Source organism: Pinus tabuliformis, chromosome J (assembly GCF_031772625.1).
Source record: "Pinus tabuliformis cultivar Carrire ecotype Pingquan chromosome J, CPIR1, whole genome shotgun sequence".
In the NCBI taxonomy this organism is placed as follows: domain Eukaryota; kingdom Viridiplantae; phylum Streptophyta; class Pinopsida; order Pinales; family Pinaceae; genus Pinus; species Pinus tabuliformis.
Window position 1 is genome coordinate 1,390,101,334 of NC_142295.1, and position 16,372 is coordinate 1,390,117,705.

Genomic DNA, 16,372 nt, shown 5'->3' on the forward strand with positions numbered 1-16,372 from the left:
AATATTCAAGGAGTTTTAGGTTGGAGAACATGTGTACTTGCCTATCAAGCCCAAGAAGTGTTTCTTGAAGATTGGATCATGTGCCAAGTTGGCACCTCAGTATTGTGGGCCTTTTGAGATCCTTGAGAGGATTGGATTAGTGGCATATAGACTTTCTTTGCCTTGATTAGTAAAAATCCGTGATGTTTTTCATGTTTCTCTACTTAAAATATATGTACAAGATGTTGATAATGTAACTAATTGGTCTGTATTGCAAGTGTAACTGGAAGGACACTTCCAACTATAGCCTCAGTGCATCCTACAACGAAAGAAGTGTGTGCTTTAGAACTAAGCAATAGAGAAAGTTAAAGTGCATTGGAAGTACTTTGGGCTTGATGAAGCTAAATCAGAGGTGGATGATTAGATTCTACCATTATATCCTTCTTTATTTGTTGGTTGAAGCAAATGTACTTCTTATATATATATATGTATATATATATATATATATATATATATATATATATATATATAGTACTATATATATATATATATATATATATATATGTATATGTATGTATATTGATATTGTATCTAGTTGTGTTTATAAAGCTCCAATAAGAAATATGTTCGTCATGTTTTTAGTGGTTTTGTCCTGTCATCAGAGTTGTAGAACACTGAGGATGATGTTTCCCCAATGGGGAGGGGTTTATAACAACCCCAGTTTAAATTTCCATCTAAATAAATAATATATGGATATTTTGATAGCAAAAATAAAGCGAAGGTCATGGGATATGTATTCCAAGCTTAATGAAGGGAAAAACATTACATTGGGATCCACTTGTGGTTAACTATTTATTGGCTTATGGAAATTAGATTTGGAAAGAGGAAAAAGGAAATAAATGGAAATTATGTATTACATACTAGCAAGGACATGAGGAAAAATGCAAAAAGGAATAAAGGAAAATGAAAGAATTTTGAGTTCAGCAGGTGGGGAAGAGGAAGAGTCAAGATAAGGAGAAAAATGGTAAAATAATATGCATGCAAGGAAAAAATGAAGATACACAAATGGATCTCTTATAAGTGGCTTAGTAAATATGTCTGCAAGTTGTTCTTTAGTGGCCACATATTCAAGTAAAACAACACTAACAACAACCTGTTCTTTTAAGAAATGAAAATTCGTAGAAATGTGCTAGGTATTTTAGTGCATGACAGGATTCTTAGAGATGTTGATAGCACTAGTGTTGTCGAACATTATTGGAGTTGGATCAGTCAAATCCACCTCGATTTTCTTCAAGGTTTACTTCATCCAGAGATTTTGTGAGTAGTAACTTGCAATTGCAATATACTCTACTTTAGTAGTTGATAGAGTAATGGAGTCCTGTTTTTCACTGACCCAGGACACTAAGAAATCTCCTAGAAAGGATCTTGCAGTGGAGGTGCTCTACCTATCATCAATCCTTCCTATCCAATCAACATCAGTATGGGCCTTTAATTTAAACTCTTTTCTTGTAGCATACCACAACCCATAATCTTTCGTTCCTTTCAAATATTTGAAAATCCTATTAATCACAATGACATGATTTTCATGGGGACATGCTTCAAATCTAACCACCAGACCTACTACTTGCATAATGTCTAATCTAGATGCTATGAGATATAAGAAGCTTCCTATAATCGATCTGTAGATGGTATGATCTACCAGAGGTGTCTCATATTCTCTACATAACTTGCAACCTATAACCATGGGGGTTCTAACTGGCTTGCGATCTTTGAGTCCAAATTTCTTCATAGTTTCTTGTAGGTATTTGGATTGGGAGATAAAGACCCCATCCATTGATTGAGAAATTTGCATTCCTAAGAAAAAGAACAATTATCCTATTATGGACATCTCAAATGTTTTCTGCATACAATTTACAAATTGATGTCCCAACTGCTCCAGATCACTACCAAATATTATGTCATCCAAATACACAAGCACAATTAGTAGGTGGTCATATTCAGATTTAATGTACAAATTCATATCTGTAGTCCCCCTCTTAAAGCCTTGTTATTGAAGGTATCTACCAAATCTTGCATACCATTATTTGGGGGTCTGTTTGAGTCCATATAAGGCCTTTTTAGTTTGCACATAAACCCTTAATTTTCAGTGAGCATGAACCCCTCTAGCTTGTCGATATAAAATTATATTTTTCGATCTCCATTGAGAAAGGCTTACTTCAAATCCATATGATACACCTTTATTTTTTCATGACTAACACAAGAAAGGAATATTGTGATAACTTCTAATATTTCTACAGGTGCAAAGGTTTTTGTAAAATCTAATCCCTCTATTTGGGCATATCCTTTTTACACTAAGTGAGCCTTATTCCTATCCACTTGACCTTGCTCATTTAGCTATTTTTTTAAGACCCATTTGGTGCCTATGACATTTTTTCTTTGGGTCTTGGAACAAGTTCCCTAGTGTCATTCTACTCAATTTGATCCAACTCTTCATTCATTTCCTTTATCGAGGACTTATCTACACTTGCTTCAATGAGAGTCTTGTGCTCAATTTGAGATAATAAAGAAAGGTTTATGCAGCTCAGACTTCCAATGAATCTCCTCCTATTTTGAACATCAATTCTTTTATCACCAATATTTTGGCTTTCTGGATGTTGTTTTTGTACACACCTTGATGGAGTTTTGTACCTTGGTGTTGTACTTATTTCTTCACCTTCATCATTTGCTTCTATTTGTGGCTGATCTAAGAATCTTGTCGTTGAAATTTCTTCTCCATATGATCTCATATTTCAAATGGAATAATTGTTTTTGAGCATCATTTCATCCACTACTATATCAATTCATTCCTTAAATCTCTTTATTCTTTTGTTGTAGAATATGTATCCTTTATTTCGGGCTAAGTAACCGATAAATATACCTTTCTCAACACGAGAGTCAAAATTTCTAGGATTTTTATCATTCCTTTTGATAAGTAATTTGATCCCACACACCTTGTAGTTTTTTACTGATGTCAATCTCCCTTTCATAAATCGCAAGGAGTCTTATCATTGTTAGGCATGAGTTGTGTTCTATTTTCTAGGTATACTATTGCTTGTTTGACTTCTCTCTAAAGGTGAGAGGTACATCTGCTTCATTCATCATAGATATGGACATCTCTTGAATTTTTATGCTCTTTCTCTCTGCTACTCCATTTTGTTCTAGAGTTCTGGCCACAAAATATTGCCTCCTTATGCCATGTTCTTCACTATATTCTTAAAACTCTCTTGAATTGTATTCACCCCCTTTTTCTGATCTTAATAATATTATGTTTAGATGCTTATCATTCTCTACCTAAGATTTAAATGTATTAAAATGTTTAAGAGCTTATGAATTTTCTTTTAAAAGAATTATCCATGTGACTCTGGTAAAATCTTCAATAAGCAACATGAAATACCTTTCTCCACTTGGTATTTTTGTCTTGGTTGGGCAACATGTATCTGTGTGAATTATCTCCAGAGGTTTAGATGAAGATAACTCCTTTATCTTGAAATGAGTCCTGGTATAGTTACTAAATTGAAAAGACTTACAGATTGAATTATCGGGCTTTGACAGACTTGGAAATCCTCTTACAACTCCAATTTTGCTGACTTTGATCAAACTGTGGAAATTCATATGACCAAGTTTCTTATACCACAACTGGGTTTCATTTTTCTTTCTTAAGTAGCAACTTAATCTAGAGCCATTAAACACATATACATTATTGTGAGTTCTGACTGGCTTTCCCACTAGATTTCCATTATTTTCATTTCAGATCTCACAATTCTTAGACTGAAAGGTAACATTATAGCAATTATCATACATCTAACTCACACTAAGCAAGTTGCACTTGAGACCCTCTACATAAAGTACATTTTGAGATTTAGTCATTTAATCAAGACTAAGTATGCCCTTGCCCTTAATTTTGCTTGAGCATTGTTGTTATGTGAATTTTTGCATCTACGGATGAATACAATTTCCCTAGGTGGGTGGCTACACCTAGAACAACAGGTTTAAAGCGCTTAACCTTTTTCTATAGAAGATAAATAAGACAAGGGACCTACTTGTGATCTTTCACTTTCCCTTTGCCTCCTTTGTATGGCTTCTATCGCTCCTTCTCGAACTTAATCTACTCGATAAGTACCTGCAATCATAAATAGAGGACAAAAACCAATCAAAGCAAGAGATCTATGTACTATAAAAAAACGGAATCGAAAGAATCTACACATATAATCATCATACATAAAGACAAGAATATGCGAAAAGGTGTAAACAGCTTTATTAAGTAGAAGGAAGAGTTACAACCATGAATTACGATCCAATGTCACTCCTCTAGCTTGAGTTCCATCCAACATCACATCAAAAGCACAACACTCTGGCAGCATAACAATACTTTCTTACAATCTCAAACCTCACACCAACAGTATCTCCTTAAAAATTCTCAAAGTCCAACCCTTGATCACTTAGATGAGTGCTTAATTTATAGGAAAATGGAGGTGGTTTGGTCATAAATGAGGGTATTGAATGGCCTTCCAAACTTAGAGTTAGTTTCCATGGAGGAAGGGATGAAAGGATAGGAGGTTACATAATTCATTCCCTATCCAATTTTGAGCTCATAGGAGATGATAATTGTGCAAATATTCTAGAAGGCTCCAGAAGATAAGAATATTCCCAGAACCCTATGAGGATTTCTCTCAATCTCCCCTAGCGTAGGTCAAAGTGGGCCTAAGTGCTCTGAAATGCATCCTGACATGGTCCTACCTGCATTGAAGTGCATTTACCCCTGACCAAGGCTGCGCTGGTCACTCAAGGAGGCATTTATGGAGGGCTTCAGGCTAAGAAACTTTCAGGGAAGGAGGCATTCAAAGTGATGACTTGTTTAGGGCATGTAGCAACTAGATTAGGGTTTGATGAACCCTAATAGTACTGATCTGAATGTTGGGAGTGATGTGCCCAAATGGATCTGTAACAACTTCCCCCTAACGAATGAAGTCCAAAATGATAATGTTGAGTGATATACTTTACGATGTGATGACGAGGTTCCGAAGTGGATGGTGAGGTGCATCAATTACAATATATAATATCATGATATTTTGAATTTTTCATGAATTGCTAAGGGAAGGCATACACATGCTCAGGATATAAAATTTCATTACATGTACGTAGATAGTCGTCTATAGGTATAGACCCATGATGGAATGACCATCAGTGTAAATCCATCATACAGATGATTTAGTACTATCGTGAAATTGTAGCCTGGATGGATGAAACTAGATTCGGGGTCTTCTATCTCGTTCAATCATTCACTCAGGTATGATTCTAACCATGTCAATAGGTGATCTGAAGTCGAACATGGGAAGACACCGTCTGATTACCAGCCAATGATGTAAGCCGTTAACAGAAGCAAGAGATATCACCGATAATGATAATGATCCTCAAGGTGCTGCAGTACATTCTGAATGGTGTGAATGGATGTTTAGATTTCGAACACCATACAAATTCTTTCGGTCGAAGGCCAATGATTTCAACCTATCGCCGGAAGCGAGAAACTTGCCATTGATATATGTAATCCTCAAGTTACTGGAAGGGTGTTTCTAAGTCAACTTCTTGGATAATGTGCTGATGTCGAAAAGAAGCGACTCGTCGTAGGAGGGCCTTGATGTATGCCACATCAATGACACGAAATGAGTGTAATTATTTTTGGAGACAGAATGTGACTGACAAGACAAGGTTCAGGAATGGTGGTCATGAAAATGAAGGCTTATGAGTATTGCAAAGGATGAGTTTAACTGAGTGACTTGTCTTGAACATGTTGGTGACAATAAATCAATTGGTAGCACTAACCCAAAACAAAAGTAATGGATGGTATGATAAACCAAGGTATGATGACCATCAAGCAGATAAACCAACCCAAGTAGTCACAGTGTTGAAGTGAAAGTGTCAACGACCTATTGCCATAAAGTGGTTTACCCGTTTTCCCATTTTCCCCAGTCATTGCTAACCAGTACCTATTTATTTTTTATTAAGCTTGATGAGGATAACATATGCTTGTTGTATAATTCCGCCCTTCAGGTGAATCCATCGCTATGTGATGTTTCAACAAGTCTAGCAAAGGTGAAACTCGGTCTTGTCATGATGGACAAGTTTGCTGCTATTTGATGTTTTAACGAGTTTAACAACAACGATAACTCAGTCCTTTCCATGTTTAGAGAGTTTCAAAAGGGACAAAAAGAAAACTCCACAAGTTCCTTTTCTTAGATTTGTCTCTCATGTCCGAAAAAGTGTAAAATAATATGAGAGGGAACCTATTGACCATGTTCGATCAACGTATTCCTTTTTCATAAATAATCTATCTCAATCCGGAAAAGAGTTAAACTTATACTGAGTAGATGTCGTTTCCAATCCATTAACAATCTCTTGGTAATATTTTCATATTTAGAGAGTTTCAAAAGGGACAAAAAGAAAACTCCACAAGTTCTTTTTCTTAGATTTGTCTCTTATGTCCGAAAAAGTGTAAAATAATATGAGAGGGAACCTATTGACCATTTTCTATCAACGTATTCCTTTTTCATAAATAATCTATCTCAATCCCGAAAAGAGTTAAACTTATACTGAGTAGATGTCGTTTCCAATCCGTTAACGAGTTGAAAAGGACAATCTCTTGGTAATATTTTCATATTTAGAGAGTCTGAAAAGAGCTTAAAGAGGACTCCAAGGGGGTTCCTTTTTTGATGTTTAACAGAGCTCGGAAAAGAGATAAAAGTATGTTGTGTGGTCAAATTACAATTCACGATCATGCACATCAAATTCTGTAAGTCAGCTGTAAATCTATTCAAAGCAACACCAAATAGATAAAACATACCTGTTTCATTGGTAAAAATAGGTAAATACTAAAGTTTATTCAATTAATGATCATGAAATAAACATAAAACAAGAATTTACCATGCCATTTTCACCATTTGATATTTACTATTCAATTTGTGCTCTAACCCTATTTTTTACCTTGATCTTCCGCAACTAATTGTGAGAGATTATTTGGATCATATCTCGTGCCATCTAGACCAGGTAGAAGATCTACCCCTCCACCTTCTTTTCATGTCATTCTTTCACAGTTTCAGGCAATTTTTTTAGGGTTTTTAGGGCCCCTGGGGTTAGAATATTTCTCCCTGGGATTAGCGCAACCTTCCATGTCAAAAAATGCACTACATAGCACCCAAACAGAAAGGTAGCTACTTTGAAATGCACTATCTCCTTGCTTACGCTACGTTGGGCGAGTTCCACAAATTTGTTTCCCCTGTTTGGCCCAAAATTTCTCTAGTTTTTTGCATGAAATGGATCCTAACTAAGCTTATGGTTTGATTTCAGGCTTTCATTGAATCAGAATGTCTATTACTTGGTGAGAAAGAGAGCATGAAGAACAAGACATGGTTTCCCTAAATGATCTGGGTACTATTGTGGCTTTCAGAAACTGTGGGTTGCTCAAACACTTCAGGTTGTCTGGGATGAGGCAACAATCAGAACTATTGCAGTTCCTAGTTCATGCATGGGATCCCACGGATCATGCTTTTCACATAAGGAACAAAGTGGTCCCTATTATGCTCAATGATTTTTACTTTCTTATAAGGTTTTTCAAGACGTGGTGCCCCAATTTCTCTTTCAGGTTCTTCCCGTGGGGGTGAATCAGTGAGGGACTATGTTCGACAATTCTGGGCACTAGGAACACAACCTAGCAAAGACGGAAAGATAATCATCAAAGATATTCATGATTTTCCTTTGATAAAAATCCTTTTCACTATCATAAAGTTGGCAGGTAGTGTGACACTTCATCTGGGGAATAGATCATACATGCAGTATGAACTTGAGTGTCTTGAGCCAACTTTATTCAATTGTTGTGAGGCCATACTTTCTTCACTGAAAGAGCAGCTGAAAAAGGTAAAGAGCGGTAAGACAAAGAATTTTAGCTATGGACCACTCTTAATCGCTTTTACCTTAGAGAGAATTCCATTGATGCAACCTCAGCATCTAACACTGGGTGTAGCTGATCCTAGAGATCCACAGATGCAGAGGTGGGCTGAATTGATGGCTAAACATGCTGGTTAGTCATCAATCACATTTTCTACTACATTTTTCAGTTGGGTCGATCAACAACACATTGCCATTGAGGAGCATCCATATGCAGGGATGGATTTTCATGGAGATCTAGAGTTGAGTTTACCAGTGGGTGCTTAATGGGGTGCTATAGGTAAATTGTTTTTGACCAAATGTTTTTTATTTTTAAGTTTCTACAAGTTTTTGTGTTTTTGTGTTTCCAAGACTAAACTAAAACCGTTCTCATGCATATATATTTTCATACTGTTCGACCTATGGGACATCAACAGGAGGCAGGTGGACCAGCACGGAGAAATGTCAGGAGGGCAGTTCTCCAGGATTTAGATTTGACCAAGACACTGGCGGAGTTGCAAGATCATGTAGAGGGGTTAACCCTCAGTATTCTAGATATCTGGATCAAGGAGTTACCTATGAGGCTGCAACACCATACTATTGGCATTCATAGCCGTTGGATGAGGCTATTGCGCATGATAGCTTAGGCTATGACCTGTTATCATGAGCATCACTAGGTCTACATAGGATGATTTTTGTATGCATTTTGAGTTCTTAGGTCAGATGACCAAACATGTCTCGGACACAAATTTTGAAAAAAAATTTAAAACATCTATCTATTTCTTACTTTCAGAGTAATTATATATGGTTATGTGCAATCCAATTCAACTAATGATGTGAATTAAAAATTTACTTTTACATGTGTCACAAATGTCTGTTTAAGACATAGTTCGCTAACGAATCAGCTAATGCGTTAAAGTTTCTGGAAATATGTTGATATTGAATGTACTCAAAATTTCTTTCCAAAATATGAACTCCAAGGACTATATGAAGAATCGTTGGGTTTCAGACAATATACACGTTTGTTAGTCGTAGTATGATGAGTTGTGAGTCTAGCCTAATGATGATTTGGCGAATGCCAAGTGAAACGGCATCAGAGAGAAGTTCTATCAACACACTATACTCAATGATATTATTCGTATAATGACCGATACAAATCCCTTGAAAACTCACTAACTCACTACTTGGAGCGAAAATGGCCCATGCTGCAGAAGATAGGTTCTACGTACTACGACTAGCACCATCGACGTAACCAACAAATGGTTCCAAAGGTTCCGACGTCTGCAACAAATTCAAAGTGGATTACTTAACCACATAAAAACTCTAAAAGACACACTAACACACACACATGCAATTAAAGCATATATACAGTGATTTTACTACACTCAATTAAGCATAGTAATGTTTGAGATACAGCCCATTTCGGGGCTACGACAATGGAGTTCCATCATAATCCACCAACTCGTAGGAACCTTTCACCAAAAGACCCTTGACAATATAAGGGCCCATCCATAGTGGTTAAAATTTCCTTCTCCTAGTTTATCAGCTTCCTGGTCGTAAAGAAAGACTAGGTCTCCTTCTGAGAAAATGGGAGGCTTGACATTTCTATCGTATTGCGCCTTGATTCATTTATTATGTGCTTCGTTAGCCAATGCGGCTTCATGATGGGTTTCATCCAGATGGATCAGTTCGAGGAAACACCCTTCTTCATTAGAAGTTTCGGATAACAGGTCAATTTCGAGTTTAAGAGATGAAATTTCACATTGTATTGGCAAGATTGCCTCCAGACCATACACCAACTGAAAGGGTGTGAATCCAGTTGCATTCCTTACCAAGGTTTGATATGCCCACAAAGTAGAGTACAGGATTAAATGCCAATTTTGTTTATGAACCCCTATCATTCTTTGAAGCATTCACTTCATGACATTGTTGATGGCCTCAACTAGTCCATTAGCTTGCAGATAATAAGGAGTAGAACTATCATGTGAATGTCCTAACTTGGCAGTTAACTCAGTCATCATGTGATTGTGAAAATGTGACCCATGATCTGTAACTATAGCTTGTGGTACACCAAACCAGGCAACCACATGGTTGAAAAAGAAAAGTGTAGCCGTCTCGCCACTGTTGTTTAATGTAGGCATTACCTCGGCCAATTTTGTGAAATAGTCAATGAAGACAATAATGTACCCATGGATTCCAACTGAGGTAGGGTTACATGTCATGAAGTCAATACCCCATTTGGAAAATGGTCCAACAATGATGACAGGATGCAATGGTGCAGGTGGTAATCTAGCTTTTAGGTCACAGCTCTGGCATGCATGACAACTTCTGACATCAATAATGCAATCTTTGAATATGTTAGGCCAGAAGTAACTAGCACGAAGAATCCTCTGCACGATAGCATAACCAGATAAGTTTCCACCACAAGCACTTGAATGGCAATCATTCAAAACTTTCTCATGTGTGAGGCACCTCTGTAAAATTGTATCGATACCATGATGGTAAAGAGTGTCGCCAATGATCAGATAATATTTGGGTTGATATCAGATACATCGTTGTTGTGAGCGAGAGGTATTAGGCTAGAAGGTTTGGGTTTGGAGATAGATCAGTATATCTCCATACCACGGTTTAGATGACAATATCAGGAATAAAGACTCATCCAAAATTGATGGTTCTGATGTTGAATCAATGGTATTCGAGGGAAGGTCACAAAGAATCTCGACGAAAACTAGAGATTTCTTTGGTTTGGATTTGATGAATTCCAAATTAAATTCCTCCAAAATGATGATCCATTTTGAGTATTTTCCCCCGGTAATTGACATGACAAAATATATCTCATCAGGTTGCAATCCGAAATGACGTAGTCTTTCGGAGTAGGATATAGTGGAGAAATCTGTGTACAACTTGAACAATAGCCAAAGCTAACTTTTCGATGTAAGAGTACTTAATTTTTGTGTCATTGAGATTACAGCTCAAATAATATATCAGATGTTCAATCCCATCTTCTTCTTAGACTAAAACCATTCCAATGGTTGTTTCTGCAGTGGAGAGATACAAGAAATAATCGTTTTGATAATTCAGGGAATACATTAATGAGGCTCTAATCAAGGTACCATGAAGAGAATCAAAGGAAGCTTGTGCAACCTGATCCCAATGGAAGGGTATCACATTTTCAATAAACGAGTTAATCCTTTATCCATTTCAACATAATTGGGAATGAACCTCCTTAGAAAGTTAGCCTTCCCTTGGAGTCTCTATAACTATAGTAGATTTGAAGGTGGAGGCAAGTCAAGAATTTCTTGAACATTAAGTGGGTTGAGTCAAATTCCCTCCTTAGACACTATGAAACCAAGAAAACGACTTGAACCAAGCCAGAACACACATTTGTGTGGATTGAGTCTTATTTTGTATTTTCGGCACTGTAAAAATATAGCTCTCAAATGTTACGAGTGATCAGTGTGCTTTCGTGAATGAGCAGGTAAATCATCAAGGTATGGTTGAACAATATGTTTGATGTCATGGAAGGCATAGTCCATTTCCCTCTTAAAATTTTCCCCTATGTTCTTCAAACCAAAAGGGAGTTTCCTGTAAGTGAATGTGCCCCATGGAAAAATAAAAGAACTTTTAGATTGGTCCTCTAGGTGGATATTGGTCTGATTATAGCCAGAAAATCCATCCATAAATGAAAGTATTTCACATCCGGCACATTCATCAATAATCTGGTCGATGAAGGGAGTGGGATAATTGTCTTTTAGACAAACCTGATTTCATCCCTATAATCGACGCAACCTTGTATTGTCCCTTTTTTCTTCATGATAGTAACAATATTGGAAACCCAATTAGTAAGAGGAACATGGTATATGAAACCAACATGAAAAAGTTTTTCAACTTCCATCTTAATAGCAGTGGCCTTCTTTGGATGAACAGGAGAGAGGCACTGTCGCACTAGTTTGACATTAGGATACATTTTGATTTCATGTTCCACTATACTAGAGTCAATACCTGGCATCTCCTCATATGGCCATGCAAATATATCTCAAACTTCACGAAAGAGAGCACAATAAATATCAAGTTCTGATGGAGAACAAGATTTGCCAACATGAATGTTTTCTACAACTTTAGGTTTGGTCAAAATATTGATAGAAATGGTTTCTTCGATATTTGACAAGTTTTTCTTGGAATCTATTGTATATATAAAAGAAAAATTATAAAGGAAATCAACAACTGAAGGGTGATTAAGCTCATTTGAAAAATCTCCTATGTGATCTGGAAGATGGGAACGATGATGATAATCTTCCCATGGTTCTTCTTCCATCATCATTGATTGGATGATTCCTCTACCAGTAGAAAATATACATGAAAAAGGATAGGAGTAAGTACCATATTCTAATGAAGGATCTACCCATACAATTGGCGATGATGGATTGGGGTTCGCCACACAAGCCAAAAATATTGATTTCTATGAAAGCTCAATGGGGATTAGCTGTATGATTTCAGTACTCCTATCAACTTCAGAACTATTGGTAATCTTCCTTAAATTAGATGAAGTGGAAGATATCATGTTGCAAGTCTCAACTTTTGCCACTTTCACCATTTTTGATGGTGACGGTAGTGAAAAAGTACCCATTAGGGAAGAATCCTTGAAGAGATCTACACCAATGTTTTGAAGAGATAGTGGGGGTCCGTGAACTAACGGAATGCTTCCAGTAGCCTGTAAACTAGAGGCAAAGAATGCGAGTTGATCAATAATTGTGATTTCGCCGTTATGAGGGAATGCTATCATATGAAAGTATGTTGAAACCACAGTAGGCATAGCATAAACCCACGGTCTTCCTAGAAAAATGTTGTAGTCAAGGGGTCCGTCAACGACCTCAACTTCCATAGTTATTGTTTTTCCCCCTCGTTCAATTTGCAGATTACTCACGATTCCACAAGTCGTATACGTGCGACTGTCAAAAGCTATTAACGTTGTTGATGAATGTGACAAAGGTGGTGATCCAAGTGTTTTCTAGCAATTCATAGACATAATACAAGTAGATGCCCCCTCATCAATAATGGTTCAGTGAATAAGTTTATTCAAGGAATTTACATGAATCAGGAATGTTAATTGTGCTGGTAACTGTGGCGTATAACCCGCATGGTTGAAAACCACAAGATTGGAATAATTTGGATTGATTCCACCAATCGCTGACAACAAATCTTGCTTTTAGGAGGGAAAATTATGAAGCACCTCAAGTGTTGACATAGCAGAAGGTGACTAAGCTAAATATTCTACTATGTTATAGTTCTGTGCATCTCGAGCTCGAGGGTTAAATGTTGATTTATGTACAACTCCTGTAGGCGGTTTTATTGTTAACTCTGGTGCAATAGGTGGTGGAATAGGATCAAATGAAGTCGAATTCGAAGGATTAGGTTGATCAAACTTGTTATTCAACAATGATGGTTGATTTCCATAATCTTTACTTTTTTTTTGACATGAAAACATCAACTTTCGACTTAGAAGTCTTCAGAAGCTTTGAGACTTCAGAGCAGTGAGGACAATCTCACGTAAAGTGCTCATCGTTACAGATTAAACATGGGTAATGAGGTTTCCTAGCTAAAGGAGAGGAATCAAATTATTTCTCTTGAGGGGGATTATTTGGTTTCTTCTTGTTTTTCCCCTTCTTCTTGCTTCCTGGTTGCTTTTCATTCTTGCCTTTGTCAGATGACATGACATTGATTTTAGAAGCAAGAGTGTTATCAGATGCATTTGAAGTTTGATTGGAAATGGCAAGTGTTTGACTAGATGGTCTACCTGCCATTTGTGTGCTCGAAGAACCAATCACACTGTCACTGGCATGAGAGTCCTTACTCAATGGTGGTGGAGGAACAGTGAAAGCTGGTCGGGGTGCATTCAGGATCTTGTCATAGAGTCTGTCAAACTGTGTATAAATCAAGTCCAAATATTAGGCATGAGAAATTACTTTCTCTTCAGTGACAACTCCACCTTTCGCCACATCCTCGGTGATAGATGGAAACAAGGATTTTATAAACCACTCAGCTAAAAGTTGATCAGGAACATAAGTTTTGACCATTCGAAGACGATGACACCACTCATGAATATCATCAAAGATCTAAGTAGCAGTAGTCTATTTAAAGTTGGTTACAGTTCCGTTCCAATTTCATATCATATGGGTAACTGGAAATGGGTTAAAAACATGGTAGCTAAGATTGTAAAGTTATCAAAAGAAGCTCATGATAAGTCAATGTACCACTTCGTAGCCGGACCAGTAAGCATTGTCTGGAAAAGACGAAGTCTAACTGAATAATCATTCAAGGAGTTTGATGAACACCATAAATGAAAAGTCATGACATGGTTGGATGGGTCTTCTCTAAGCTTTCCATTGAATTTCTAAATATCAGAAGGTAATTTATGAGGAATCACTAGCCACCAAGGTGCATAAAAAATTGGGTCATTGGTGAGCCGATTTAGATCTAGTAGTTCAAGTGTTGCAACAAAAGGCAGTTGTCCATTGAGGTCAAGTTGAGCATATCCAGGGTAAGATGGGATTGCCTAGGCAATAGGCCTTTGCATACGAGCATAAGGCATCTGTTGCTGGTAACCTTGATAAGGGTAAGTTTGTTGAGAAAATATCGTGTAAGGTTGTTATTGAGAACCAAGATACATTTGTTGTTGTCCAAACCCAACATAGGTTTGATGAATAGGACCTGGGTAAACGTGTTGTTGACCAAACCTAACATAGGCTTGTTGACCAAGTCTAGGATGAGGCTGGTATTGCTGGAACTGTTGCTGTTGATATTGGGGCTGCCAAGGCTACTGAGGCAACTATTGTTGTTGTTGATACAATGGTTGTTGATTTAACGGTTGTTTCCCACCAATCTAAGCTTGACGAGGTTGTGAATACACTAAACCAGTGTAAGTCTGAGTCCTTCCAGTACAAGGTAAACTAGCCTAAGGTTGTTGGATTCCAGGCACAAGTGGTTGTTATAAAACTTCTTAAGAAGGCTGAATCTGTAAACCTGAAACTTGGGGGTCTAAGGTTGAAGGACCAGCTTGCACAGTTTGAAATCTGAGCTTGTGACTGCAGTAAAGCTGTAACAATAGGAGTTGTAGGTATAGATGAGACAAATTGCATAGGTTGTGAAGGATAAACAACCCTAGCTTGAATGGGCATTGTTGGCTGCCACTAACAGGCATTCATTCTAGGCTGACCTAAAGATGACGGCATACCAACATATGGTTGCCCCCAAAAAAATGGAGGATAAGGAGATTGTGCATATTGTTCTCCATATGGGGGTAGTTCAGTGTAAAGCAGATACATAGGATGGTAACCATATGAACCAGCTTGATATTGACTTGATGGGTCTAGCTGTTTAGTATCCATTAATGACGAACCAGATAGAATTCATGTAGAGGAAATTGGTGAAGACCAAGGGCTAGAAGCAACACCTTAGTTGGTTCCAGATAAAGATTGGTAACTAGATGGGATGGATGGAGCACCATACAAATGTGACTCAGGTGTTGTAGTAAACATCGAAGGGGTTGTGACAGAAGATTCTGTCGTAGCTGTAATAGATGGTACAGTCTGGGATGTTGACTTAGTCATAGTCAAATGTCCAAATAAATTTCGTAACAAATCAATGGGTGTCTGAAGGTAATCAAGATCAAAAGGAGCAATAAAACGAGGAGTATGAGGATACAGATAAAGTCTATTTCCAAAACGGAATGGAGTTCTAGGTGTTTCTACCTCAGGTTCCTCTTCTATTGACATCAAACTAGGTGGAAGAATTTCACCATCAGGTCCGTAATAGATTTCTGGTATTTTTTCCTGAGGTAAAGAGGAAGTCTCGACAGTTACGAATCTCTAAGGATGTACCGGTCGATCTTCTTCTGGTATGGTAAAAACTTCTGATTCTTCAACCTAAAGATCCAAATGTTTTGCTAAAAGAACAGGTTCAGATTAGGCTTCTTGAAAAAATTCTGGTTCAAAAGTAACTTCTGATTTAACAGTGATAGGTTCAAGATCAACCTCTGGTTGAACAGATTTAGGTTAAGAAGTAATTTCTTGTTGAAAAACTTCAGATTGAGAATCAACTTGTTGTTGAACAACTTGGATTACCATTTCACTAGATTCAGTTCTAGTATCCTGAGGTAATTATGGAGATTCCACTTCAGTAACAGATGTACCAGTAATTGTAGGAGTAACTAGGGTCACAGTACTCACCGGTATAGGTCATTCTGGTAATTCAGACGAAGAACCATCAGTTTTTGAAGTACTAGATTCATTCAAAAGAGACTGCTTTGACCAGATAGGTGTAGGTTCAGGCAGTAAAGGTGGTTTGCTCGCTGTCCTCCGTGAACGACAGGGTAAGGGTTGATGTTCCTCCACAATTGCCGATTTATTTTATTACAAAAAAGAAATAAACAAAAAAGGGT